At 41.5% G+C, this 26,787-nt stretch overlaps 2 pseudogenes; one reads left to right on the top strand and one right to left on the bottom strand.

Moving 5' to 3' along the window:
- Positions 1-10,149: 10,149 nt before the first annotated feature.
- Positions 10,150-25,507, bottom strand: LOC139441025 (keratin, type I cytoskeletal 18 pseudogene; annotated as a pseudogene).
- Positions 25,506-26,264, top strand: LOC112304210 (F-actin-capping protein subunit beta-like; annotated as a pseudogene).
- Positions 26,265-26,787: the final 523 nt, after the last annotated feature.

Genomic DNA, 26,787 nt, shown 5'->3' with positions numbered 1-26,787 from the left:
CTTTACATCTCAAAAAGAATTTGGAGAAATGAATATAATAATAATAATATCTAGAATACTCAATATGCTAATTTCCTATCAGTTGTCATTTATTAGCTGTGGCCAGAGTCTGTGTGGCTAACTTCATTTCCACATATTACCAGCCTGCTTCTTTAAAAATGGTACCATGTGCAATTAGTTTGAAATTACTTTGTTTTAGGAAATTTAAGGAAATGTCTCTATTTGAGAAATTTCACAGCAGCCATTGGGTGTAGTAAGACCCATACATCTGATGCTACTTATAAAAACACAATAGAATGAGCACATTTGAATAAAATATGCTTTGCTGGAATGATTTAAACCATAATTAAACCTCTCACATTGTCTGCCATGGTTTAGATTAAACAGAATAAGGAGTGTGAACATCTGATGAGTTTAAGGCACTTGCCCCTCCTGCTTGACACTTCTATCCAGTCTGTTGACACAATTTCTGGATATAAAAGAAATTCTAATCAAATACATGCCCATTCCAATTTGAGACAAAAATCATGGCGGTTTATAGAAAACTTCCTTTCTGCGCTGACCCACAACCTAAACAAAAGGTCAAAATCATTTAAATTGCTTCAAAAGGGACCGTTGTGATACAAGCCAGCAATGCGGTATGGATGGAAGCCCATGCAATTCCTTTATAAGTTGCAGAGCTAAGTAAACACTATGAAAGCCTGCTATTGTTTACTCTGATATCATAGTCAACACTTTGGAATCATTAGCTTTGGGCCCTTGGGTAAAGCTGTTTTTTAAACTCTCTATTTCACAGTCAAGGTCGACTTCTTCTATAGCCAGCAGATCCATAGCCTCCCCTCAGATACACATGTTCAGCTCTCACAGGCATCAACAGGAGGGTCTCCTGAGGCCTGAGGCAGGATGAGGGTTACTTCCCTTTCTCCCCTTTTACCTGAAGAGTAAATGCTAAGGAGTCAGAGTTTCGGTTTATCAAATACAGAAAGCCAAAAGCCAGAAATAATAAGTTCAAACTGAACACAGATGATTTCCAATTTCTTGACTGCAGAAATTTTATTAATGTCAAACAAAATAACTAATTGTTATTATACAGTTATATACTATATATACATATATATCATTGTTATGATATATTAAGTCAGCTTCTCTCTGAGTCACCCAACTGAGATACAAAATCTTCTGCTTCAAACATTATCCATTTCTGAAGAACGTAGTGGCTACTTATTATCAATGGAACTTAACAAACCAATTACTGTAGTACACAGCTCTCCTGGCTTTCATATTTGCATGAATATTATATAGATGATAATATTGTATATATACACATATATGTGATAATGAGGTAACTTTCACGCATCAGTGAAACTCTGACATATTTCTTTTATTAAAAAGTAACCCCAAAAAGGACTCAATACTCTAAAATTCTATGATGTCTAAAAACCTAATGAGACAGTCCAACTGCACAAGTCAATGAGCATTGCTAGAAGAAAGTATAAACTTAAAGTAAAATAAAATCTCTGGGGCAGAATGACTATCTTCCATTTTGAAGGACAGGACATTAATCATTAACAGTGCACCACTGGCAAAGAGAGATAAATTAAATAAGTACTAAGGTGACTTTCTGGCCTGTGCCTAAGGTACAGCCCTAAGCAGCTAGACTGGTACAACACCCACCCTTATAAATTAACTGAATGTGTGACCAAGGCCAGCCAAACCTAAACTGCCTGGGATTAGGGAAGGGAGAGAGAACATAGACACAGCATGTGTAGAAAATTCTCCACAGCCAGGACCTGCACCCCAGGCACTGTGATAAGACAACAAATATCACAGTCAAGGCATCTCTTCATTTTCAACAGACTGGGTTCATTTGCAAGTCATTTAGGTGGTATATTCTGCATGAAGGATTAATGTCTGGCCCACAGAAGCCTCCTCACCAAAGAACAGCCCCCACCAGAGTACAGTAGTTGTAGAATTGTTTCAATGAGCTTACAGGCTGTATGTAAAAATACTTCCAATGAAAAGTACCTTTCAAGTACTAGAAAGAAAACAATGCACCCTACCACCCCACCCCACCCTACTCTGCACACACACAGTAGGTAGGCAGTTTCTTTTATTCTCAAGAACTTGTTCAAAATGGGTGCTAATTGTTTAGCTATCCTGGGTATCCCAGATGGACCCTGTGACAATGACCTTTTCCATGAGAGTAAAAATTCTGTGGATTGGTCAAGGTCATCTGCCCACACATGTCAATTATCAATCAATGGATCAATTTCAAAAAAAAAAATTATGAGAAGTAAAGAAAGTCTGACACAAAAGAATATGTGCTGCATGATTCCAACTCTATGAAGTTTTATAACAGGCAAGTGAATATCCAGTGATAGAAATGAAAGTAGTTGGTTTTGGCAAGAGGAAAAGGACTGTCTGATAAGGAGCCCAAAGGAACTTTTTGGAGTAATGGAAATGTTCTGTGGGTTCCATATGTGCATGAACTTGTCAAAAATGATTAAACTCACAATAAAGATCCGTGCATATCACTGTAAGTAATTTATACATCAATTGAAATATAAGAAAAAAATGAATAGATGAGCCTGGGAAAAGAGATGATGACATAAAGGTGAAAATGACAGTGCTCCAATCCTCAAGGACTTTCCAGTGATGAGGGAGACACTATGTTCCTGTGAAGGTCAAAGAGCATGGGGAAGAAAGGACAAGTTGCTAAACACATTTTATAGTATATATGTGGTCTCCTTTTTTCAATCTCTGGTGAATAAAAAGTAGATTTTCCTAAAAATCAGTTGGATGGGTAATCCTCAGTCTAAATTTACCGTTGGGATGTCCATCAAACAATGAATATCAAGATTACAAATCTCATCATCACTATTTTGGTGTAGACCACTGTATAGTGTCACAAGGGCTTCAAGTTATGAAGCCCCATTAATTGTTTCTGTAAGGCACAATCTGAATGGGGCCTGAGGACCATGAAAACATCTCCCCCACTCCCCTAGTCCTATACCCCAAATGCCCACATCACAAATTTCTTTTGTGTTAAAACAGAGATGGAACTAAAGAACCCAATGCCCCACATATTACACACAACCCATCTCTAACCCACGACATTTGAAAGTTTCGTCCTCCCTTTGCAAAGATTCTCTCTCAAGAAGCGCTCTTCCTATCATCCCATGAGCTTTCCAGCTTTATTCCCTACATCCTTAAAAATACACCTAAGCTGATAAATTCATCCTTCTCCCCAGAGACTGAATCTGGACTATGAGATGGCCCAAAGTCCTGGAGCCTAAGAAGGAAGGGAGACCAGAGAACTCTCACACCTGGACATCACACAGCAGAAATGAAAAGGCTAACCAGAGGCCTAAAGCACTCCAATTCCTAAACTTTTAGCTTAGGCCATTGTCTGTTGACCATAAAAACAGCATGGCAGTGCCCTGTTTGCACTGTTCAGAGTCACTGAACGCCCAGTCAAACCACCCTCCTCATTACCCCGCAGGTCACCCTGTCTCGATGCATACATAGCAACAAACCAGCCTGACCCATACAAACAAACACACTACAGCCCAACAGATCTTAAATATTTTCAAAAATAAGAAATCACAAGCACTGAGAGACAGAGTAGTGTATTTACCCTTTTCATGAAAAAAAAAGAAAAAGAAAAAAATCAAACCTGAGAATAAATCCACCTGTGAGTTCCTATCTCTACTGAGGTCACCAAAAATCCCTCCTCTTTATTTGCAAACAGTTCAGAAGCTACTGAAGGAAGTCGGCCAATAAACATTTTTCAAACCAAGATTAATGGCTGATTTGTCATCTGGGAAGGGAAAGGTGAGCCTGCAGCCTCCCAGAGGAAGCAAACCGGAGGAGTGGGGGCAGCTGATTTATGGGGTTGTGAGGAGGCTAATTAGAGCTCATGGAGGGAGATAAGAGGGACCAAAGGCATTTGGCAACAGCAAAGTGAAAGGTGAGGGCACAGCAGAGGACGGAGTGCAAACAATGAGATGGAGAGGGGAGGGGCTGCAGAAATACACTCCAGAAGCCAAGCACAGAGATTGTAGGCAGTGAAGGGACCCAAATTCTGCCACCCTGAAGCTGCTTTGGGGGATATAGTTTTTAAGCTCTTTAGAAAGAAATAAGACTCAGAAAGAACCTTTGACCCTCCCCCATTTCCTGCCCAAGAGATTCAGAGAGAAAACTGCTTCAGGAAGCTGATCTTAAATGCTGCCTTAGCCTAATTTGAATTAAATATGGTAAACTAGAGGGTTTCAGCAAGAATTTTCCTACCCTGTGTGTTCTTCAGCTACCTATACATTGTCCATTCTTACTTCTGAAATCTAATTCCCCATTCCCTCTTTTCTCTTTTGTTCAAAATGTCTTATGCAACCAATGTGGCCTCACTGTCTTTGGAATTGTCATGGATTTGCCATGTCTATGTGAATTTCCCTGTGTGCATGTATTAAACTTTGATTTTTCTCATATTAATCGGTCTCTGTTAATTTGGTCAGCCAGAAGAACTTAAAAGGTGGGAGGAAAAGTATTAATATTTTTTTTTATCTCCACAGTGGGTTTTAAGAAAATTGCATGTCTAGAAAGTTCCTAGAAGCCATGAAGAAGAGGCCCATGTTTCTGAACCTCAGCCAAGGTCTAAAAACAAAGTCCTTGTGGCTTAATTTTGAACAGCTCACCAGCCCCTAGGATTGCCTACAAGTAGCCTGAATGCCCAGGGTTGTTCAGCATGCTCTCCAGTTCCTTCCTATCTCAATGACCCCATGAAACAGCTGGCTCAGTGGTCCAATAGGTTAGTTTGTGGTCACCCAAAATGTATCATCATCACTTGGGAGGTCTGCCCTCCCACCAGCCATGTTTGTGTCAAAGACACAATGGGGCCGAATCTAGGTCTGCGAAGAACCACAACAAGGAGGAAAGACCCTCCAGGCAGCATGCTCCAGAAAGAAGCCCAGGCCAGAGAGTGCTGGGTGGCCCCTACAGAAGACAGGCACCGCGTCAGGGTAGGTTCTCAGAAGGTCAGGACCTTGAAGTGTGTCTGGGGAGGAGGAGTGGTGATGAGGAGAGGGCAAGCAACAACCTGCCTAACTTTCCCCAGTAGAGTTTCCTCTTTTCAGCACAGCGGAACACCGTTTGCTGTGTGTATATGTACTTGCATGTCTGCACACAAGTGTTCGATCTCTTTTCATAGCCTTCAAACCTTTGGACCCAGCTACCTCTATTGCTATGCTGCATTTAGGTATAGAAAGGTGTGTGCCTAAAACACAGCAGTCTTTTTCCCCTCTTTCATTTTAAAAATGAGAACAAAGAGAAGGCAAAGAAAGAGAGAGGGAAAGAGGCAAGGAGGGAGGAGAGAGGGGGAGGGAGGAAGAAATAAAGAAGAGAAAGAGAGGAAGCAGAGACAGAGGCAGAGGGATAGACGGAGAATGAAAGAAAGCGAGCGGGCAGCTGGTGCAAGAAATAAGTAAGGGTCTTTTCTCCCGTTTTCCTGCCTTTTAATAAATCATTGTAGTGGCCTGTGACAGCTCTCTGTTATGCCTAAATGCTCAAGCAAACAGCTTTCCTTTGAGACTATTCAATTGGCTGCCAGGGAGGCTGGAGCTGGGCAAGCCATGCAGGCCTCAGACTGCCCCTGTGACTCAGTTAGAAAAGCAAGCATGAAGTCAATATTCATTGCGCAGGATAAGAATTACCACAGCACAATGAAATGGTAATGAGCCGGCTCACAAAGGAGACAAGCCGGATAATCAGTTTTTAAGGAGGTGCTGGGCACACAAGACTGCCAAGGCCTGAGTGGGCGGCCCAGGCATATGGGCCCCCACCTGAGGGGCCTGCCCTCAGCCCCCACCATCTGGGGGCATTGGCAAGAGGCCGGCTAGGAACCAAGGGAATCTCGCCAGGCTCTCTTTCTCCACCTATCCCTCTCCATTTTGCCATTTTGGGGCTCAAAGCACCTAAAATGCGATGAGGACAAAAAGCCATTTCATAGCCACAGCCCCCATGCCTGCTTCCAGATACTGAGGACCAAGGCCGGCAAATGGGAAAACTGAAAATGCTGCAGCTGTCTCTGGCTTACGTGCTCAATGCACTCAGGGGTCATTACCCAATGGGATCAGGACACCTGAGCAGGAAGCCACCACAATAAAAACTGAGGGGTAGAACTAGACACTGGGTACTTATGTATGTCAGTAGCTTCAAATATACAAAGAAATTTATTTGTTCTAGAAAATTTCATTTAATACATCTTTCTTAGCAGTCTGACTTTTTAATCTCTTCAATAAAGCTAGAATTTAAGAAGAGTCCAGTAAGATGAAGCCACCAGATGAATGACCACAAGTGAGCTGCATTTAGATGCCCATGACTATGGAATTGTTCTAAGTGATTGGCGTCCCTGGATTTGAAGTCAGTTTTTTTTTCAAGGCTTCGCATTTGATTTCATCCTGTTTTCTACCAATGTCTCTTTTGAGATTGGCTCATACTTTGGCAGCTGTAATTATCGACTGTTCTGATTTTTCTAAAGAAAATCTGTTGTCATGATCAAAATTATCATTATCATTTATATTTATACCTCTAGTGATTGCAAAAATTATTTTAGGTGGCCTACAAAAATGCATAGCCAAAATGGAAGTGATGTACAATTTAAAATAATAGGTGAAGGGAAAATAACGGTAAAAGACAAAATAAAGCCCAAGGTCCCATTTCCTTGCAGAGCTGAGCTAGGACCTGGTTCTTAGCCTTTTAGTAACTAAATCAAAGAGAGAATCATGATATTTTCAATCAGTGAATCCCAACCCAACCCCAAACATTCTGATGAATGTGGCCTGGGGGTAGGGAGCTCTGACAGCTATATGTTTAAAGTTCCCTTATGAAACAAAAGCAGAGCAGTTGCTCAGGACATAGTCATTCACGATGCCCATAGGAAGTACATTGTGTTATATTGGGGGGGAAACCCTCTCAGCAACCCCTTCCAAGTAAAAACAGTAAGAAAGCTCTACAAAGACATGAACAAAGCCCATGGAACACACAGGAGATTGAGGAGGAAGGAAGGGTACTCCAGGGGAGAAACACAGCCTGAGGAAAGAAAAAGAAACACACAGCAAGTCATGAAATGTTTACAAGTTGGCAAGAATATAGATACATGTGGAGGGAATTCAGCATGTAGATAAAAGGGGGGTTGCAAAGAATCCAGAAAGCCCTGCTCAGAGCGTGAGGTTAAGACTACAAGGGGTCCAGCTGCCTGGGTTTGAATCCCATCTTCCCTATTTAAAAGCTTGTGAAAACTTAGGTATGTTGCTTACCCTCTTTGGGCCTCAGTTTTCCCACCTGTAAAGTGGGAGCAAGAAGAGTATCTACCTTGTAGAAATAAATGAGACATTCTATGTAAGTTGTTGAACATAGCATCTGATATATTAGCTACTATCATTATCATTACTATTGCTGGTACTACTTTCTACATAATGAGAACAAAGGAATAAAATTTTCAAGAAATACCTTCTAGATGTATTGGTCTTTTCATATATTATCTTTTTTATTTAAGTATAGTTGGTATATAATCTTATATTGGTTATATTAGTTTCATGTGTACAGTATAGTGATTCAACATTTTTATAGCTTACAGTGTGATCACCCCGCTAATTCTAGTAATCATGTCATGATGTAAATAATTTATTGGCTACATTCCCTTTCCCCTTTTCACCCTTCCCCCCAAACCCTCCCCTCTGGTAACCATCCTTTTGGTCTCTGTTTCTATGCATCTGTTTTTCTTTAGTTGGTTGGTTGGTTTCGTTTTCAGAGTCTACATATAAGTAAAACCGTATAGCATTTGTCTTTCTCTGCCTGACTTATTTCATTCAGCATAATATCCTCTGGATCCATCTACATTGTAGAAAATGGCAAGATTTCATTCTTTTTATTGTTGCATAATATTCCATTGTGTGGAATGTATATAACTTCTTTACATTGATAGATATCAATGGACACATTTAATTTTGTAACAAATGAGTTGAATAGACATTATTATTTTTATCTTCAATAAACCAATTGACTCTCAGCATAACTCAGTACCATGTTCATACAACAAGAATGTAACCAAACCTTGTAACTGTAAAAGATTCTAATAATAGACTGAGGCCAATTTACAGTAAAGGGAATAAAGTTTAAATTTCAGAGACACCCTCCCTCACTTACCCAGGCCCCTCCAAAGCTCTGAACCTAACTTTGCATTTACACTTTTATATTCTTTTTTTCTTAAAGAGAGCTCCTAAATTAGTGCAAGTTTAGTATTTACCTCAGTGATAATATATGAACAGCACGGTATGATCAGAGCTGTATTCTAAAAAACTAACAAGGTGAACAAGGATAAAGTAACACCAGGAAGGCCAGGAGAAAAAGTGTTTTGTGGGTAAAGATAAAGAATTAAATATTAACCACATCGATTTGAGGGAACCACAGACCAGCCAGGTCTGTGTAGATATTTATAAATATGGGTCAGGAGAGCAGCCAGGGCAAAATACAGACCAGGAGCAATGGGGTAGACAGTGACTGACACTAAGGGAGAAATTCTTATCCAGAAAGACTGTTCTAGATGTATGCTGTCCATCCTATAGGGCAGCTACCAGCCACATGTGGCTAATGAAATTTAAGTAAGTGTAAAATCCAGTTCCTGCAGCAAGTGTGTATTGCATTGGGTAGCGTGGACATAGAATATTTGCACCACTGCAGAAAGTTCTATGGGACAGTGCTGGTCCAGGAACTCAGGAGATGGTGAAGGACAGACTCACAGGATAATATCTAAGGGACAAATGGAGGAAGAAGACAATGAGTAAGACTGGGAAAAGTGGCCTGCAGAACCAGGAGGACCAGGAGACAGAGATCCCAGAAAAGAGAATTTCAAAGGAAGAGTTTATTCACCAGCTCAGCAGTTAGCAAAAGAAACAACAAACTCCCAGCACAGAACTAACACAAGTCTAAACCAGCTGCCTCCAAACCCTCTGTTTTGGTCTGTTCAGGCTGCTGTCAGAAAATACCACAGACTGGATGGCATATGAACAACATAAATTTATTGCTCACAGTTCTGGAGGCTGAAAGTCTGCGATCAGGTGCCAGCATGATCAAGTGAGGCCCTTGTATGGGTCACATGCCTCTCCTTGTGTCCCCACAATGGTGGGAGGGGCTAGAGAGCTCTCTGGGGCCTCTTTTATAAGAACAGTAATCCCATTTGTGGGGGCTTCACCTTCATGACCTAAGTACCTCCCAAAGGGCCCACCTTCTGACACCATCACATTGGGCATTAGGATCCCAACATGTAGATTTCAGGAGCACAAACTTTCAGACCACAGCACCCTGCATCAGTGCTCCCATGAAGACCTTGAAAAGGCATTTTCTTACAGCCACACATAACACACTCTGAGTTGGCCTTGCCCAGAAAGTAAACCTTGAGAAGGACAAACGAAAGTTGTAGTTAGAGAAGCAGATGCCCAGAGGCCTGCTTTCTTCCCCTCCCTGCCCTCAGCAGAAGCCTTTAAAATTATACTCAAAGGGACAAGGCACACGCCAGCCCATGCCAACACACACCTCTCCAACAGGTGGCTGCCTGCACACCTACGCAACTTCCTGTTTGCTTGTGCAATTACCTACAGTTCACATAAGAATGCATGTTCTGAGCACAGCTTTTTCTGGCCCACACATGTATGTGCATATTTTGAAGGTGCAAATGAGACACCAAGCATAGTTTTTTAATGTAGCCCTAAGGGGTACATTATTCTGATCAGCACTAACATAGGCCTCCTACATTAACGCACAACATTAGGTTCCACTAGAGGCAACAATGTTAAACAAGCAAACAAATCCATTTTCCCCTGCGGGCCAAAGCTTTCCCTTTGCCCTTCACCCCTCTCTCCTCCTATTAAAGTTCCACTGCCTACAAAGTGCCCGCCTCATCCAAAAACCTCTCCAAACCTTCCCCAGACTCCAGCTTGGTATCCCAGGTATCTGGGTCTGTCTCTCCTTTCTGACTATGACCTTGTCTTTCAAAACTTTGTCTTCCCCACAGTGTCATGCAACATTTTTTAATGTTTAGTGATCTCTGAACTTTTTATTAGCCACCTGACGTCCAACGGGTGCCCTGCTTCTGCTGCTTTAACACCTCAGAACTTTGGGGTTGTTGACCTCAGACACCATTTTGATGGCTACAGTCCTGCAAGTGGCGGTCTTTTGGAAGGATTGCATGGAATGGCTCTCGTCCAGGATGTCACCAAGATCAAAGGCCTCCCCTTCTTCCAGCAGGTGGTGGTAGGTGGTGATCTCAGCTTCCAGCTTGACCTTGATGTTCACCAGGGCCTCATACTACTGGGCTTAATGCAGCCCCTCTGCCCTGATCTGGCCATCTGACTCCCCATGCAGCCGGATCCTGTTGAGCTGCTCTACCTGCATGGCATAGTACACCTCCACTTCCCTCAGGCTGTTCTCAAAACTTCCCTTCAGATTTCTCACCAAGTTCAGGTCCATCTTTAAGGCCCGCACAGTACATCTCAGCTCTGTGAGTGTCATCTCAGCTACTCCTATCTCAGCAGTCTGTGAGGTGACCACTGTGGTGCTCTCCCCAATCTACTGCAGCCAGTACTTGTCCAGATCCTCTTGGGTTTTCCCAGCCAGCTCATCATACTGGACCAGATGTGGGCCATGACCTTGCTGAGCTCCTGAGATTTGGGGGCATCCAACTCCACAGTCAACCCAGAGTTGGCAATCTGGTTTGTAGATCATTTACTTCCTCCTCTTGGTTATTCTTCATCAAGAGCAGCTCCTCCTTGAGAGCCTTGATCTGTGTCTCCAGTTGCAGCCGAGTGGTATTGGTGTCATCAGTGAATTTCAGAGCCCATTGGTGTCACTCTGCACAGACTGGCTCACGGCCATCTCTCTCTAATACTTGACTCTGAAGCCATCAGCAGCAAGACAGGCATTATCAGTCTGAAAAATGATGCAGACATTGTACGCAGAACTTGCAAATATATGAGCCTTCAGGTCCTCAATGGTTTTGAAATAAGTCTTAACTTGGGGTCCCTTCTTCTCCAGGCTCCCCTGGATTTTGTTGTCTAATCTCTGATTATCAGACTTCAGGCTTCCCACCTTCCTCAGTTAGGATGCCAGGTGGTCATTCAAGCCTTGTGTAGTCTTCTTCTGGTTTTAGATACCCTCAGTGCCCTCCAGACCCCTGGCCATCCCCACGGCCAAGCCCCCAGACACCCAGCTGTCTGGCATGCTGACAGAGTGGAACACAGAAAGCCAAGAGACCAAGCCACTGGCACCTGCACAGACACTGGCCACACTGCTGGCTGGGTGACTGAATGGAGACCAGGGTCTGGTAATTTGTGGAGAACCAGAAGTGGGTGCTGAAGCTCATGTTGTTTAGGAAGGAAGGTGAGAGGCTAAGACTCAGGTTCCAGTCTCAGTCATTAACATTTTGAAGTGCATCAGATGCACCTTCACCTGGAAAAAGTCACAGCCTGTACCTGTAGCAGAGTCCAGCTAGCTGTTCAACAAACCATTTTCCCTTGTCTTCCTAACACAGCTAGACAACATTTCCCAACTTCCCTTATCATTTGATTGGGTCATGTCACCAGGTTCTTGCCATCAGAAAAGAGGAAGAGCAATAAGTATGACACCTGCAGGTAGGGATGATTAGGAGCAGATGATCCTGCTACATAGTTGCTCTCTTTCCTCATCTACTGGCTGGAAACAGAGGACACAGTAGAAGACTCCATGGCCTTGAATCGCACAGCAACTAGATAGAAGGAACTTAGGTTCCTGAATGACTGGATGGAGAAGAACCCCTCCACCACCCCGCCCCCCGCCACACTCCCACCACAACTATTGGACTGCAATAAAGTGAAGAAATAAAACTTTGGCAGTTCTGGCAAAGATGGAGGTGTAGACAGAAATATTTTGCTTCCTTGCACAACAAAAGAAGGATAGCAACCAATTTAAAAACAAAGAACAACCAAAACTGACAGAAAATCATTTGCATGGACGTCGAACAACCAAGGAGTTAAAGAAAGGTTCATCCATACTGGTAGGAGGGGCGGAGAGGACCCACGGCAAGGGAAGGCGACAGAACACACAGTTGATCCCACATTCCTGTGCACATAAGCCAGGAGGAACAAAGTGGGAGCAAGACAGACCTCAAAACTCAGGATTTCAGCATAGGAAACTAAAGACTCAAAACCCCTGATGGTAAAAATCTGTGGGAGTTGTGGCTGTGGGAGAAACTCCCAGTTTCACATGAGAGTCTGTTGGAGAGGCCCACAGGGTCCTAAAACATACACAAGGCCACCCACCTGCAAATCAGCAGCTGAAAGGGCATGTTCCACTTGTGGGAAGAGAGGGAAGTGACGGAAAGTGGGACAAAAGCCCAATAAGTGACACTGTTCCCTCTCTAATCCCTCCCCCCACAGACAGCGCCACAACGCAGCAAAGAGGCTTAGGGCAACCTGGCAATAACATAAGGCTCCACTCCTTCCCATGTAACAGGTGCTCCAGCCAAAAAAAAAAAAAAAAAAAAAAAACCATGGCCCAAATTAAAGAACAGATCAATACTCCAGAAAAAGAACTAAGTGACAAGGAGATAGACAATCTATCTGATGCAGAGTTCAAAACACTGGTAATCATGTTGCTCACAGAATTGACTGAGCTAGGTAGCAAAATGAAGGAAGAAATGAAAGCTACACAAAGTGAAATAAAGCAAAATAGACAAGGAACCAATAGTGAAGAATGATTTGGAACAAAAGGAAGAAAAGAACATCCAACTGGAATAGAAACAAGAATTCAAAATAATGAACAGAGGCTTAGGAACCTGTGGGACAACTTCAAACACTACAACATCTGAATCATAGGGGTGCCAGAAGAAGAGGATGAGCAAGGAATTGAAAACTTATTTGAAAAAATAATGAAGGAGAACTTCCCCAAGCTGGCAAAGGAAATAGACTTCAAGGAAGTCCAGGAAGCCCAGAGAACCCCAAAAAAGTTGGACCCAAGGAGGAACACACCAAGGCACATCACCATTAAGTTACCCATGATTAAATATAAAGAGAAAATCCTAAAAGAAGCAACTGGAAAGGAGAGAGTTACATACAAAGGAGTACCCATAAGGCTATCAGCTGCTGATTTCTCAGAAGAAGCCTTACAGACAAGAAGGGGCTGGAAAGAAGTATTTGAAGTCATGAAAGGCAAGGACCTACATCCAAGATTATTTTATCCAGCAAAGCTATCATTTAAAATGGAAGGGCAGATAAAGTGCTTCCCAGATAAAGTAAAGTTAAAGGAGTTCATCTTCACCAAGCCCTTATTATATGAAATGATACAGGGATTTATTTAAGAAAAAGAAGATCAAAAATATGAATAATAAAATGACAACAAACTCACAACTATCAACAACTGAACCTAAAAACAAAAACTAAGCAAACAACTAGAACCAGAACAGAATCACAGAAATGGAGATTACATAGAGGGTTGTCAGTGGGAAGAGGGAAGGGTAGAATAGGGTGGAAAGGCATAGGGAACAAGAAGCATAATAGGTGGGCACAAAATAGACAGGGAGAGGTTAAGAATAGTATAAGAAATGTAGAAGCCAAAGAACTTATATATACAACCCATGGACATGAACTAGAGGGGGGATGCTGGAGGGTGCATGGGGGGTTCAGGGATGAGGAGGATAAAGAGGAGGGGAAAATTGGGACAACTGTAATAGCATAATCAGTGAAAATACTTACAAAACTTAAAAGAAAAGAAAAAAGAAATAAAACTTTATTGTGTTAAAATCCTGAGACTTATGGTTCATTTTACTATAGCAATCAGACTATTCTGCTGTGATAAAGGGATTACAAAATTTCTCCCAATTATTTCCTTTCCATGCAATGTGATTTAGTAACTAACTTTTCCCTTCAAGTGTTGGGAGTCTATTTTCTATCTCTTGAATCCAGGATTGGCCATGTGACTTGCTTTGGCAAGTGACACATAGGAGAAATGACAATGTGCCATTTCCAAGCTTAGCCCTCAAGAAGCATTGCATGCATTGTATGGATATTAAGAAATGGTTTGTAATTATTCTGTTAAACCCTGCCAGTGAAAAGATGTTTCTCAAATCTTTAGTTCTCTTTAAAAATTTAAACACTTCTCCCAACAAAATGTACTTCGTCAAGATTTGTTTTGTAAATGATTCTTTCGATAGTCTTTGAAACAGAAAAAGCCAACCTTAACCCCTATACCTTACAACATCTAATAGTTCCTTTGAATAAGTGCTGATGATGTTTTAGAACCAAGATTGAGAATTATCTCTGTGCATTCAAAGACAAGGAGGGAATTTTATGGTTTTGATACCTTCTATTTCATGAACAGTCTGAAGACACTGACTGGAAATCACAAAGGCCTTGAACAGTGTCTGGTGTTTTTCTCTGCAATAATAACTGTTATGCCTAATAGCAACATATTTTTATTCTTTGTGGAATTAACTAAGGTGTAACTATAAATAACATCTTCCCATATGTTCACACCTGAATAAAACTGAAGCAGGTTTTTCTTAGAAGTTACATGTTTGGTTTAACATTTTTTCAATATTAGCTCACAACAACACTAAGCATGACATCATTGTATTAATTATTTGAATTACATTCAGTTTTTCCACTTGTTTGCAAGATGTCCTTGAGAAGTCTATTTTTGGGTGAGAGTTTTTTTCAGTGATTCCACTCAAGGAAGTACCCACTTGTTTTAAGTAGCACTTCTTGTCAACAGTGCTTCTTAAACTTTAACATGCATACATATTCCCAGGAGATCTTGTTAAAATGCAGATTCCAGTGCAGTCAGTCTGGGGTCAGGACTGATATTTTGCATTTCTAACAAGCTCCCAAGTGATGCTGATGATGCTGGTCCACAGACCACACAATAGTCTATGGTGGACATGTACTATGCAGGATTTCCCAATGCTTAAAATTTTACTCAGATGGAACACAATACAGCACATGAAGATCATGCCAGATAATAGATGGTTGTTTGTATAATACCTACAATTCACCCTGTTAATAACCTGCCTAAACTCATCACCTAGCTGGTCATTTGCTGAATGAAATCAAGACACCAATTTGACACAGCAAGTTGATACAGGAAGCAGCAGTTCTGGGACATCTCCACATTCTAAATTACTTTCACATTCTAAAGAGGCTGGAATCCCCCAGTTCTTTCTGCAGTTCTGTTTCCTTTTTTGGCCTATCCTTATCACCAACCTACCATCTTTTTTTTTAAGATTTGATTTACTTATTTTTAGAAAGAGGGTATGGGAGGGAGAGAGGGAGAGAAACATCAATGTGTGGTTGCCTCTCACACACCCCCTACTGGGGACCTGGCCTGCAACCCAGGCACGTGCCCTCACCAGGAATCGAACTGGCCACCCTTGGTTTAGTAGCCTGCACTCAACCCACTGAGCTACACCAGCCAGGGCACCAACCTACCATCTTGAATCTATTCCAACCAAGGCTAAACAACACAGGTGATATCTACTGACCCAAGTACTCATGGTAAGATATATATAAGTTGGATATTTTTTTGTTCAGTTGTTCGGTCTACCTTTTCCACTTGATAGCAATTCCTATATAGTGGATTGGGAATTCGATTAGGCAATACACCAAACCAATACAGCGGGAGAGTATTTTTAAGAAACTGTAGCCTCTGAGATTTGGTTTAAGCCCTTAAATGTGAATTTCTTAAGATCATGATCACTTTGGATCAAGTGGGTCCTTCAGCCATTAGTCTACCATCTCAAAAGCCTTATTTCTTATAGCTTATCACAAAAAGTGTGATTCATATATTAATAGAAAGATCCATCAATTGGACAATAGAAAACTAGGCCTGGCTCTAATTCTGCCCAATAATTAGGTAAGTGAGCTGGCACAAGACATGTTGCTTCCCTAACCTCATTGCTTTTAGTTATAAAAATAAGTTTTTAGCTCTAACTTCTTTCAGCTCAGACATCCCTTGACCTGAAATGCCTCTGGACCAGAGGCTACTCACAGCAAGTGACCCACACAGCACAAATAGTGGTGCCACCACACCCACTTCAGCATAAGGACCCTTGGCACCACATTTCAGGCAGGAAGGCCCCCAGAGTATCTTATGCCAGCTCCTTCATTTAGCTCTAGGAAATCAAGGTCCTGGGAGGCAAGATAACTCCTCCAAGGTCACATGGCTAGTTAAGGACAGAGCCAAAACTAGAACACAAGTCTCCTAACTCTCGGTCCCATGGTCTGCATGACAGCCTGTGAACTCAGGAAGCCAGGCTTTGAGAAGTCACATTAGGATTAAAAGTCATCCCTCCATGCTGGCTACCATGGAGCATTTACAGGAGAGAAACATCCACACACCAGCAGTCTACCAAAAGCAATACAAACTCAATCTTTTCCACATTTTTCTATAGTACTGGAACATAGGAAGGGGTTCCTAAACATTTATTGAATGAGAGAACAAGTGACTCCTTTGCATTTTTCCCTCTTGCAGAGATAGATCTGTAGGTTTTTAGAATCTCAGCATGTATAGCAGCGGCTTTTTTGATGCCCTTCCCAAATTTCTCAGCATTTATCTCTGTCCTCAAAAGCTGCTCACTGCAAACTGAGCTTCTTTTTTAGCCACAAAGTCATGATCAGCCTGAGTGCAATCAGCCCAGAGGTGCTGGGAAGTATCCCTACAGTACCCCCCAATCTCTTGAAGATTGAGAGTTGGTAGATCAACACTCAGGTTTCCTCACTCCTTGGGCAGGACAACCCCCAGGCATGTTCTACAGTGTTCCAGATGCCTCCTCAAGATTGGGCTCAAGCTGCCCACAGTAGTAACTGCCTTGATAATACCCCCTTTATTTCTTCGAGCCCATCCCTCCCTTCCCTCCCTACTCCCCTAATAGCATTTTCTGGAATTATTTCCCAAATAAACAATTTGCAGTGAAATCCTTGTGTGAAGAATTGCTTCTGGGGAATTCAAACCAAGGCACAGGGGTGCCAACTTATAAAAAATAGAGCTTTTAAAAGGTCATTTAAATTCTTTTTGACATGACAACTGAATTTTTATCTGACTCTGTTGTTAGTCTGGGTTTCCCCCAAAGCAGGTCCTGAGAAAAGGATTTGAGTGCAAGTCATTTATTTGAGAAAAGTCCCGGGAAGTAAAAGGGAGAGAATGGAGCAGGGAGACAAGGAAAGGAAAGAAAATCAATATAAAGTGCATCCATGAGTCAGTTGCGGCAGGAGACTGTGGGCACAGTCCCACTGAGAGCCCCCTGAAAGGCTCTATGAAACACACCTCAGAATTGTGCACAGTGAAGCAAGCAGTGGGGTGTTGATTCACTAACACCCCTCCTGGAGCAGTAGCTCCTGAGTTTCTCAGCATGCCTTCCAAACAGGCCAACACAACTGGGAGGCATGGAATACCCTCAGTCAGAGACACCAGAAGCTCTTAGTGTTTAGTGAAACTGCCTGCAAGGGACCTCCAGGGAACCAACAGTGTCTGCAGGACATCAAAATGCTGCTCTGCTCAACAGATGATCACCCTGCTGTCCTCAGAGACTACTTTACCTCTAAGCTGGCCTTGTTTTGGCTTCCTTGAAAGGCACCCCTGAACTCCATCAGTGCCCAATGCAAAGCTTCTAGATAAACTGAAATGCGTGTGGGATGAGAAATAGAACCAGAAGGGAAAAAAAACAAGCCAGAAATCTGCTTCCCCCAGCCATGCCACAAGCTGAACTAAAAGTGCTGTGTCCACGTCAGTTCCATGCCTGCCCTGTCTTCAACACCCTCTCCTGGAGGCCGGGCGGCTGTCAGGCTCGCAGGACCGCACAGGCCTTTTCTTTGATGCCTCGCTGTTCAGTGTCACCCAGACAGCCTGATCAGGGGGCCTGAGGTCAAGGCACTATCACAAGTAAGGTTTCTTAAGTGCCATGTGTGAGACACCATCTGACACTGTTTATAGATCGATTTAGCCCCTTATTGACCACGGGACAGAAGTTAAAAGCATTGCTTTGGGAACGCAAATGTGTTAACTTCTGAAGTGATGTTTGAATTAGGGTTAAGAAGGGCCCAAAGTTTTGATCTGCTGATTGGAGAAGGGAAAAAAAAGAAAGGAAATAGACCAAAAAAAGGATTTTTTTTTTTCAGAGAAGAAATTAGATTATTTTAACTAAAATAAAAGCAAGCTTATCATGAATCTATCAACTCTGGGGTTGACTTAAGATGGCTACAGAAGTGTCTGAACTCTGCAGCTGCCAAATGCAGATGATCTATTTATATGCAACTACTGGTTCTTAAAGTTGTTCACAGAATAAAGAGCGAGGCCAGAAAAGGGAGCATCCATTGGATTAAGACCCAAAGCAATCACATAAAAGTCAAGTAAAGAAACATCCCATGCTTAAAAGTTGCCCATTAGTGATGGAATAATTGCACAATAAAAAGACACAGACACTCCACAACTTACATTGTCAGAATTCAGCACTCGTTTCCCAAAATCTCTTTGGATTCATAACACAAAAGATCTAGCAAATAAATTTCCCATATTTTAGTAAGCCACATGATGAAATGCCTGCATTGCATAGTGAGGTTGACAATTTTTAGCTGATGTGTTTCTTATCTACTTATGTGGCATAATAGGAAGCAGTGGCAATTAAGATAATTAGATATGAATAGGAAACAGCTTTTCTGATTAGAACCAAAGACTGGGCATGCTGGATATTCAACACAAGGAAATCGATGTGTGTGGCTTGTTATAAGCTGGCACAGCCACACTTCTGCAACACAGCAATTATTATTACACTAATGATGACCACGAGGCATGACAAAGTACTGGAGTCCCCTTTGTACTATTCAGAAAAGAGCAGATAATGTCCAATAGGGCTTGAAGTGTTTAATAAACTTATCTTGTTCTAATTCTTTTAAAATTAACAAAGTGAATTAAACATGGATTTACTCTCTATTAAGCTATATATTTAATGAACCAAAGGCTTACCAGAGAAGAGTTCACTGTGGATATTGTCAGCCCAGTAATAAGAAGACCAGAATCCTAAGAAAATTATTGAAATATCTGTAAGTGAAAAATCCAGAAGGAAATAGTACTGTGTTGATATGAACTAGAAAGTCTTTATAGGCAACTCAAAGGACATTTCAAAACCATTTTGGACTCCATTCAGAATATTAAGAAGCAGTAAAGATCTAAGTCTTTTAATAGCCTCTAAGTTAAGTGTAATGTGGGCACAGATATTTCACAGGATCAAGATGTTTGCTAAAGATGGCTTTGTACAGTCTGTGTGCCTCTTGTAAATCATGTCACATAAAACTTTTAGTTCCTATTGAGCTCTTGAAATAAAAATTAAAACTTTCATCATTTATGTAATTGTTGGATTAACATCTGTTGGACATCAACACCAGTGTCCTACCGAGAAACCTATCTGGAGAAGTCCAAATAGCTCTACCTTACCCAGAAGGCAAGGACACTATCCAAATGATAAGGTAAGGAGCATGCCTATATGGTCTAAGCATGATTAAGTGTGACTGCACACGTGTACGTGGAGGGTGAGAGATGAGGTAGCATGTATACATATCATGATAGAAGGGGCTAGAACTGATCATCTTTCAGGCCCTAGAACAATACTTGTGGTTCAGTAAGATGAAAATTTACAATGTTAACTTTGATTATTATCAGGTCTATATTCCCTGACAGCCATTAAAAAACCATTCATTCTTTACCTGTTTAGTCAAGAATTATTTAATGAGCATTTATTAACTGCCAGGAACTATTTTAAATCCTAGGACTGCATTAGGGAACAAAGACAAAGTTCCTGCTACTTGGTGTTACAGTTAAAATCAATGTAAGTATAAAAAAAAATTAGAAACAAGTAGATGTCTGATCCATAATTTTCCATTGTAACTTTATGACACAAAAGACTTGTTATTGAATAAAATGCTTATGTGGCAATCCTATTTTAACTAGGCTGAATTCCATTCCTGGGAAAACAGAAGGAAGTGAATTGTGACACATGTAGTGAGAAAAATTGTTCATATAAGTAAAGCTATGGTTACTCTTCTCCAGTGCCATGTGGCACATTTACACAATGGAATACTGTGCAGCTATAAAAAAAGGAAATCTTACCTTTTGTGACAGCATAATTGGACCTGGAGATTTTTATGCAAAGTGAAATAAGCCAGTTAGAGAAAGACAAATACCATATGATCTCACTTATATGTGGAATCTAATAAAATAAACTGGTGCACAAAATAGGACGGAGGCATGGACACATGGAACAGACTGACAGATCTCAGAGGGGAGGGGGTTGGGGAGGACTAGAAGAGATTAGCCAAAAAACATATATGCATAGCCCATGGACACAGACAACAATGTAGTAAAGGATGAGGGAAGAGGGCTGGGTGGAAGGGGGCAAATGGGAGGAATGGGAGATATCAACAATAAAAAAGAGAGAAAGAGAGACTGAATTAAAATAAAGTAGCTGAAACCAGCATGGAGAGAAGAAAAACTGGTTTGGACTGAGCTCCCACCAATAAATTGCCATGATTCCAAAGGCTGCATAACTAGTTCTTCTGTTTTAGGTGCGCGTAGGAAACCTGGTGGATATCGGCAATGACACCCCAACCTAGGTGACAATGGCATCTATAGCTAGATGTTATTAATAGAAAAAGCCAACAGCTCGAGCTCCTCCGCTGACTCAAGCTTTTTACTCTGGTCACCTAGCTCTCCCCACTGTGGGGTGTTATTAAGAGCTGCAAAGAGAGGCAGTCTGAACATAGTCCATTTCGTTGTCCCTCAACATTTAGTTCCTATGTCTGTAATCAAGCTAAAGTGCCAAATCCTGTGTAAAAATATATATTCAGGGGTCATCAAAAGTAGGTTTATGGTTGTGAGTACACAAGTTTGTTCTTTTATTATTATTTATTAATTATTATATTTTCCATACAAACAACTGTAAACAACTTTTGCACACCCCGTTTGTATTTTATGCCAAATTGCCTCTATGGAAGCCACAACTGACTTAGACTCACACAAGAAAGCTGGCATTTGCCAAATGAAAAAATGTCAGGAAAAATCCTGAATTACCAGTTTGCTGGCATCAAACGATGCAAATATAGAATTTTTCTATATGACCTGCTTTGATCTTGGCTACTAATGATATTAATTCACTTTTTATTTGCTTAACTAGTCGCTTCCAAGGCAGCTGTTAGTAATCCTGAAGGCCTACCTTCCCCAGAAGAGATCCAAAGAATGTGGCCAGAACTAGCATAAATTTGTAAACATGCAATTATGGTAAAGAGCGAAGAAGGAGAATGGAGAAATACTGTACCATACTTACAATATTTTACTCTTTAAGGAAGAATAAGGAATGTCCATAGAGTAATTGGCTATCTGCCCATGAGTGTGGCATCAGTGTGATGGCGGAAAGTTGTTAAGGAAGGAAGATATTCAAAATATGCATTCACACAGTGTAACTTGTTATAAACAAAAAGCTACAAGCCCTTTAACTTGACAAGAAAAAAATAGAGGCCCCCAGACTCCAGTTCTCTCAGTCACACGTCACTCTCCCCATCTGTCTACAAATATCAATGCAAACAGCTTCACAGGAAGGAAAGTGAGGCTTCCTGATTCATTGCTCACGCATGCTACCATACACCTGTCATTATTCAACTCTCAGTTTATGAATAAGACACAGAACCTTTTACAAGCACAGGGCAAGACACTTTATTGATGGGAATGTTGAATTACTTTCCCTTGTTTACTTCCAGCCATAGGGTGGCTCCATAAACAAGACTGGCTTGGCACACGTGCATATTTCCAATCAACACCTGTCTTTGAACATTCACAGGGTCTCTTGTCAACAGCCCAACTTGCAGAGTATCAGGTTGCCACTCACCTTTTTTATCATCTAATAATTAACCAGAAAGACAATCCATCAGGACTCTTACCACTGTGTAGTAAAGGAAGCACCAAGTGCAGGTAGCTCTTTAACCTTGCTCTTAAAGGCCATTAGGAATACTCCTGTTACACCCTCTGAAACATCTCTGGGCTGATGATGGTTCTACGGCAAAACAAAAAACATTTGTCTTTCCTCATTCTGCTTCTGAACTATAATAGAAGATAGGTTTTCCTGGTGTCATGACTATTGCCAAAGAATAATGATGATCCTTATGTAATGTAATAACACCTTGTGTTATATAACATCTCTGCCTTCCAAAAGCTCAAAGCACTTTCATAAAGCACTAACTCTATCACTTTCACCCTCACTGAGGTAGATGGAGGCATATGTACAATCCTCATGTAAAGGCCAGGAAAACCTCTGAGGTTGCACAATCTGGTTAATGATGAGGCTGGAACTCTCCGCATTCATTTGCTGAGCTGCGTTCTCTTCTCCTAAGATTCCAAAACACATAAATAATCTGACAGTTCTCTCAAATGAAGAATGATAATGGTTACTCAAGGCAGAAAAAATATTTTACCCTCTTACCATCTCATAACCAGGTATACTGTTTAAAGGCCTTAAAATTTTGTCCAGATGCCTTATCTTTAGATCAGCAACAATTATGACTAGGAGGCTGACCATCAGTAGATATGTAGAACAGAAAAGAGGTGGAGATATTAGTTTCACTAATAGGACACTAACGTATCTAATACCAATTAGAATTCAGGTACCACATCAGACACTGTATATATGATTTCTCATTTAATCCTACATCAACCTGTAAGGGAGGTGGTAGCATCCCCACTTTACATAGGAGGTAAGACTTGGGAGGTTAAGTTACTTTTACAAGAGCTCTAGCCAGTAAGTGGCAAAGTGGCAAACCCTAGGTGGTCTCACAAAGGAGATGATCTGCTGTTCCTAGAAGTCCTTAAAAATAACCTGCCTTCAATTGTGAGTAAGGCAGAACAATGGGTCCCAGATAAATGACCTTGAGTGCCATATGTTGAAGCATCAAGCAGTTGCTGATACTCAATTGCTTTCCACCTACAAAAATGGATATTTCATATGTTCAACCTATTACTGGGGGTAGTGGCTGAGATTTACTTTGGGGAAAAAATCTCAAAGGTATTAATACTGAGGTTAAACAAAGTCAGATGATGTCTTTGAAAGCACAACCCAGGGCTTTAGATGAAAGGAGCTGGCTGGATGGAGAATTGTGATTCGAAAAATGCACTAGTTCATAATAAGCTTAGCGAGAAGGGTATGTTCCTGCCACTGGAGCAGAAATTTCCTTTCCCAAGCCCTTCTAGGATTTTGCCCTTCCCATTCATCCTTTCTGATCAAATTGATCCTTTAGGTAAACACAGAGGGATTAGAGACCTTTAATTGGCTTTGAGGAAGAAATGGTAATCTGAGATGCCCTAGGCAGGAACTCCCCTGCCTCGTGTGGGAGAGAAGCAGGGAGAGAGAGGAAAGGAAATATCTGCAGCTTGACAAGCTGTTCCCAGCCAAAGAGGAGAATGTTCAACAGGCAAGGCTGTTAAACCATTCACCCAAATTAGGCCATAAGCTATGAGCATGACATCTTAGATTTTTTTTTTCATTTCAGCTCTTCCTGTGTGAAGCAGGGAAGTTCAATGGCATCTCAGAGTCTAGATCAGTGTTTTTCACACTTTAGCATGCATCAGTAGCACCTGGAGCCTTGAGGCATTGTGGCAGGAGGGGCCGCAACCCAGGAATTTTAATTGATTAGATCTGCAGAGAATCCTAATAAGTTGGTGATAGTTCAAGGAGCACACTTTAAAAACCACTAGCCTAATTCCAGTTATGTACGATTGCACTGCATCTGCCTTCCATGCAGTGCTATTACCTGAGCCTTTTCTGCACATATGGAAGCCACATATGATCCAAGGAGGATAAACCAAAGAGATGATGCTCCCCAAGGGATTGTTACAGTAAGGGATCAGCTTTGGTGCAAACCAGCTTGCAACACAGCTGGCTCTGTAAGACTCATATTAATAATAATAGCTAACAGTTATCGACTACCTTCTTATGTGCCGTGCAATATATTGTCTCTACCCATATTATCTTTGAGATAAGTGTACTGTTATCACCCCTGTTTTATAAATACAGACTCTGAGCTTCATTGGGCTAAGTCCATGTTCATTCAGATAATGAAGGAACTAGATGTAGAATCCATGACTCTCTGACTTAACTGCTGTACATTATACTTCCTGAACTCTAGAAACGTAAGATCAGGAAACTAGAGGTCTACCTTCAGTGTTCTTTAATAAAGGAATAAATATAGGTGAATGGGAGGCCATAGCTCTTTCTTAATTCTTCTTTCTTATTTCCACTCTGGATAATGCAAACATACTTCTCCAGCTTCATTTTCTCCTCAACCTTTACCATGCTAACACATGGGAAAATGTTTTGTGTGTCAAAGTACAGGAGATTGGAAAAGGGGTGCCCAGCTACCAAAGGTGATATCTTAGATTTATGTATCTTCCCTGTTGAAACAAATACCTGGCTCCTTATGGGAACATTACCTGGTGTTTGGGGACTCTGGCCCAGAAATATTATGATTTGAAGGTGCCCAAGGAAATTGATTGCAAGGGGTGAGACATATTAAACAGAAAAGCTTCTTAATTTTATAACACTAAGTTCTTGCATTGCCCATCCCATCTCTTTGATGTCGTGGGGCAGGAGGTAGGAGAATGGAGCTGCAAAGATACCAGGCTCTTATTTGATGGAAAATTGTTTTCATTGTTATTGCTTGGCTTTGATTTGCTACTTAACTAGTCTCATTGCTTGCTTTTTCACCAGGAAGCTCCTACTTTATAGCTTAATCCCAGACTTGGTTTCCAGAGGCCACTTGCCTCGGACTATAGGCTTCTGGGGTGAGAGCTGATGAAGCCTCCGCTCTTGATGAGACATGCTGAGCTTTTCCCAGGATCTGGGTATCTGGCATACAAAGTTCAGATGAAACCTCTGGACCGCATCAGTGACTAGGGACAGATCTTCAGGGATACTTACCACAGAATGACCAATCACCTTAGAGTCACTAGCTCCAGAACAGAGATGTTGTATTGTACTTCTGTTCTAATTCACCCCTTTGCTTTACTAAACTAAAATACACAGATGTATGGCCACATCTCTGCTTTTAGTGAAATACATCCCACTTTCCCTAGCGTTGCATTTGGCCAAAATGATTGCCCTTCTTACTGACTGTTTTCAAGCCTATTCAAATATTTCCACATTAAAACTGCATATACCCTTTGACTTTGCAATAACATTCCTAGATAGTTATTCTACAGTATATTTGCACATGTGCAGAATGAGGTATAACAGAATTGACCATAATAGTAAAATATTGGAAACTACCTAATCCATCTATCCATTAGTAAGAAACCAGCTAAGTAAATTACATGTAATCCATACAATGAAATAATATGTAATCATTAAGAAGAATTAGGTGACACATACCAGGACCAAGGTGGCCACGGATGCCCCCATGGGTGATCAGCAGCTAAACTGTGCCTTGGACTTAATGAGGTACCTGCCTCCACAGCAAATTGAGAAAACCCTCAGTGACCTGATCAACTTGGTCCCCAGTCTATGTGAAGCTCTCCAGTCTTCTGTTGACTAGTCACTGAAAATTGCCAGAGAGAAAATAGTGAGAAAGGATCAACTTTTGTTTGACTACAACAGAGACAGGGACTCCTATAGGTCACCATGAAATAACAAGTATGACCCTCCTTTGGAGGATGGGGCCATACCTTCTGCTTGACTGAGAAAGCTGGAGGTGGAAGCCAATAGTACCTTGACTGGGATCAAGGCCTGCATTTTGAAGGTGGCATCTCATCTATCTACCTCTGGGATCTAGATTATGGCTTTGCTGGAGGGATCCTTGTGAAGAAGGCTGGAGAGGGATCAGAGAAAATCAAAGGCTGCTGGGATTCGTCCACGTGGTGGAAGTGCAGGAGAAATCCAGTGGCCATATCACTCATTACAAGCTGACCTCCACCGTGGAGGCAGCCTTACCAGACAGATGGAGAAAGATGAAACTATAAACCATGGCTCCCAGCATATAGCCAATATCCAGCACCCTGCAGAGGACATGGGAAACAAAATCAGAAGTACGCTGAATGAGACCTACTTTGGAAAACCAAAGGACATAATCGATGAGCTAAGTTCTGTGCAGACTTTTGCAGACAAATCAAAATAAGAAACTCTTAAGAATGACCTGGTGGAGGCTTTGAAAAGAAAGTAACAATGTTAAACCTCTGCTTCAGGATAACAAGACATGCCATGCGCTCTTTAGATTACTGTCTGAGAAAACTTGGTTTTTGCTGCATTCTCTTGTCCCTTCTCTCCCTAGTAGGTCATGCAATTTTCATCACTGACCTGAACAGCACTATCTCTCTCTGAGAATAAAGCCGCTACACACCCTTCTTCACACCTTTCTTCATCTCTCCAAGGTCTGCTTCCCACCACTTTTTGCTGAAACATCAAAACTCAATGTTTCCATACAGACTGTGTGTTTTCCTTGCCCCAGTCCCCTGTCCCCCCAACACCCATTTACAGGAATAAAATACACTCTGCCTCTCCTTCCCTTCCACTTTTTTGTTACATTGGCATAAAAATGTAAAATTAAAAGCATGAAATAACTGTGGTGTGTGAAAGATACAAGAAAAACTGGAAATTGTGCATTTTATCAATCACCGAGTCTTACTACCTCCATCCCTAAAACATCTATACCATTTTCTTCATTCCCAGGGCCATTATCTTAGTTT

The sequence above is a fragment of the Desmodus rotundus genome, chromosome 6, assembly GCF_022682495.2.
Source record: "Desmodus rotundus isolate HL8 chromosome 6, HLdesRot8A.1, whole genome shotgun sequence".
NCBI lineage: Eukaryota > Metazoa > Chordata > Mammalia > Chiroptera > Phyllostomidae > Desmodus > Desmodus rotundus.
This window is presented reverse-complemented; position numbering and strand designations above follow the sequence as displayed.